Source organism: Heterocephalus glaber, unplaced genomic scaffold (genome assembly GCF_053883595.1).
Source record: "Heterocephalus glaber isolate CG9 unplaced genomic scaffold, H.glaber_assembly_v1.0 deba00001118, whole genome shotgun sequence".
NCBI classification, from domain to species: Eukaryota; Metazoa; Chordata; class Mammalia; order Rodentia; family Bathyergidae; genus Heterocephalus; species Heterocephalus glaber.
The window spans coordinates 2,353,759-2,357,892 of NW_028258196.1; the positions used below are offsets into that span (position 1 = coordinate 2,353,759).

The following is a 4,134-nucleotide window of genomic DNA, read 5'->3' on the forward strand; positions in this document are numbered from 1 at the left end:
AAGAGGAAGGGGTAAAGAAAAGGAAAGAAGGGAAAGGAATAAATATGAGAAAAGGAAAAAATGGAAACAAAATGAAATTTAAGAGGAAGGTGAAAGATCACAGACCAGGCTCAAATCCAGGTTTTTAAAAGCCAGCAGGAGGCCTCTCCGCCCTCCCAGAATGCACCAGCAGTCTGCAGAAAACCAAAATGGTGAAGGGCTGTGGCGAAGTGGGCTACAGTTTGAGGCTGGTAGACTCTACAGGGGCAGGTAATTCACTGATCCACAAGCAGTCTCCTTTACATTGAAACCAAAAGACCCCAACGTCCTTGACCAAGCTTTCTTTACAGGATGGACATAAAGCCAAAAAGCCAGCATGTAAATTTGAAGAGGGTCAGGATGTCCTAGCTAGATGGTCAGGTGGCTTGTTTTATCTTGAAACTATCAAAAAGATAAACATATTGAAACAGAGCTGCTTCATCATATTTGAAGACAGCTCTAAATCCTGGGTTCTCTGGAAGGACATTCAAACAGGAGCCACTGGAAGTGGGAAAATGGTCTGTACAATATGTCACGAGTATTCAGAAGCTCCTAATGAAATGGTTATATGTGATAAGTGTGGCCAAGCATATCATCAATTGTGTCATACACCTCACATTGATTCCAGTGTGATTGATTCAGATGAAAAATGGCTCCGTTGATAGTGTGTTTTTGCAACAACAGTAAGGAGGGGTTCATGTTTATAGCGGCACAGTTTGTAGTAGCTAAAGCTTGGAAACGGCCCAAGTGCCCATCAACTGGAAACTGGATAAAGAAGATGTGGTTTTTTTATAAAATGGAGTACCACTCATCCATAAAAAATGAGAAACTAGAGACATTTATAGCTAAATGGATGCATATCGAGGCCATACTCTTAAGTGAAATAAATAGGACACACGTGTGTAAATACTGAGTAGTATCTCTAGTGTGAGAAACTGAGAGTGTAAATAAGGATTAAAATGATTAAAATTAGTAATTGATAATTTGAAATAGGAAAAGGTCCAAAGGTGGAGGGGTGGTGGGAGGGGCAGGGGAAAGGGAAGAAGGGAAAGGAAAAATTATGAGAAAAGAAAAAAAAATGGAAATGAAGTCTGGGTAAATAGGGAAGGGTGGAGGGGGTGAAGGGCACACAGGTAATGGGGAAAAAATAAGAACCAAGATACATCATGTACAGGTACAAGCACCCAATGATAAATGTAAACGTATTGCATACCTAAAATGTACCAATAAAAGAATTTAAGGGGAAACAAAACAAAACAATACAAAGAGGGGTGGTGCACTTAAGAAAGGATCAAATGCCAAAGCATTGCAAGTCATGAAGCAGACATTACCTTGTAGTGTGGCAGACCTTGAATGGAACAAAGATCATAAAACCAGTGTCCAGCAGTGTTACTGCTATTGTGGAGGCCCTGGAGACTGGTATTTAAAGATGCTATAGTGCTGCAAATGTAAGCAGTAGTTTCATGAAGCTTGTGTGCAATGCCTTCAAAAGCCAATGCTATTTGGAGATAGATTTTATACATTTATTTGCTCTGTCTGCAGTTCTGGACCAGAATACCTCAAACATCTGTTATTCACAAGAAATATTTTGATTCTGAACTTGAGCTTATGACATATATTAATGAAAACTGGGATAGACTGCACCCTGGGGAGCTGGCAGACACACCAAAATCTGAAAGATATGAGCATGTTCTGGAGGCATTAAATGATTACAAGACCATGTTTATGTCTGGGAAGGAAATAAAGAAGAAGAACCATTTGTTTGAGATGTGAATTCGTGTTCCTCCTGTGCCACCAAATGTGGCTTTCAAAGCAGAGAAAGAACCTGAAGGAACATCCCATGAATTCAAAATTAAAGACAGAAAGGCATCCAAACCTATACCTGATCCAAGAGAAATAAGCAATGGAATAGAAAAAAAAAAAAGGAAAGAAAAATTCTGTAGGCTGTCCTCCTGGCCCGTATTTGAGAAAAATAATACAAAAAAACTGCTGAGCCACCTTTGGATAAGGAACCAGTTTCTGAGAATCCTGCCTTAGATTTACCTTGTTCTATAGGATAACTGAGGGAACTGCACATTCATCCAATACCTCAGATACGGATTTCACGGGTGCTTCCAGTACAAAAGAAACTACCTCGTCTTATCATGGCTTATCTGACTCCAGAAAAAGAACTTGCACAGGTAGATCTTGGCCTGCTGCAATACCATGTTTGCATAGAAGAAGAGGTTGTCTTCTGAGAAGAACACTCCAGACTCAGAACTCAGAAACTGTAAAAGATGATGAAGGCCAAGAAGATTACCAATTTGAAGAACTCAACACAGAGATCTTGAATAACTTAACAGATCAACAGTTACAACTCAATCATCAAAAAAATTCCATTACTAGTTATTTTAGTGCTGCAGGTAGAATAGCATGTGGTGAAAAGTACCAAGTTTTGGCTCATCAGATGACACTTGATGGAAAAGTGCAGTATCTTGTGGAAGAGGAAGGAGCAACTGCATCCTGACTATAGAACTGAATATTATGTTCACTGCACTCATTTTCTATAGGTACAGTTCAAAGCCCTAAAGTAGTCTGGCTTTTACTATCTTTCTTTAAAAAACAACATCAAAAACAAAAAATTTCTTCTTTAATTTCCTCTGTGACCCAATGGTTGTTCAGGAGGATTATTTAATTTCCATGTGTTTGTGGGAGTTTTGTAGTTTCTTATGTCATTGATCTCCAATTTAATTGCACTATGGTCTGATAATATACAGGGGGTAACTTCAATTCTTTTACATTTACTTAGATATGTCCTATGAGCTAGCATGTGTTCTATTTTGGAGAATAACCCATGTGCAGGAGAAAAGAATGTGTATTCTGATTTTGTGGGGTGGAACACTCTGTAAACATCTATTAAGTCCATTTATTCAATAGCTTGGTTCAGTTCTAGAATTTTGTTTTTAATTTTTTGTCTAGATGATCTATTTGTGATAGTAGGGTATTGAGGTCACCCACTACAATTGTATTAATGCTTACTTGGATTTTCATGTCCATTAATATTTGTTTTGTACAGTTGGAGACATTTGTATTTGGTGCATATATATTTATGATTGTCATCTCTTCCTCTTGGACTGTTCCCTTCAAAAGGATGTAGTGACCATCTTTGTCTCTCTTAATTAGTTTTGGTTTGAAATCTACTTTGTCTGCAAATAAGATTGCTACGCCTGCTTTTTTCTGGGTTCCTGTTACGTAGAGAACTGTTTTCCATCCTTTTACTTTCAGTCTATGGATTTCCTTTTGAGTTAGGTGTGTTTCTTGTATACAGCATATTGTTGGATTTTGCTTTTTAATCCATTCTGCCAGTCTATTTCTTTTAATTGGTAAATTGAGACCATTAACATTGATGGTTATAATTGATAGATATTGACTCATCCTTGTCATGATGTTTTACTATTGTTGGCTCTTTTATTTCTTATTTTCCCCCTTTCCCTTTAGTTTCTTACCTTGCCTTGTGGCTTCCCTCTGTTGGGCCTCATGGAGTTGTGACCTTCATTGTCTTTTTCTAGGATATTGCTTAGAATTGTTTGGAGTGCTGGTTTGGTATTCATAAAATTTCTCAGGTGTTCTTTGTCATGGAAATATCTAATTTCCCCATTGATTTTGAAAGATAATTTTGCAGGCTACAACAGCCTAGGTTGCAAGTTATTTTTCTTTTAGAGTTTGAAATACTTCACTCCAGGCTCTCCTTGACTTGAGGGTTTGTGTTGAAAAATCTGCCATGATTCTATGGGTTTTCCTTTGTAGATGATTTGTTTCTTTTCTCTAACTGCTTGTAGGATTTTGTTCTTCTGTTGGGTTTCTGAAATTAAAAGTTTCTATAAGTAAATAATAATGCCAGTACAACATATAGAAATCTATGGGACACAGGAAAGCAGTTCTATGTGGGAAATTCATAGCAGTCAATGCCTATATTAGGAAAACAGAGAGAACTCAAATAACCTAATGCAGAACCTCAAACTCCTAGAAAAAGAAGAGCATAACAAACTCAAAGCTCATACAAGAGAGGAAATTATAAAGATTAGAGCAGAAATCAATGCAATGGAGACTAAGAGAATGATACAAAAAAATCAATGA

General features: G+C 37.4%; 1 pseudogene; it reads left to right on the forward strand.

The window, feature by feature from the left end:
• Window positions 1–238: 238 nt before the first annotated feature.
• On the forward strand, window positions 239–2,524 carry LOC101701140 (metal-response element-binding transcription factor 2-like; annotated as a pseudogene).
• Window positions 2,525–4,134: the final 1,610 nt, after the last annotated feature.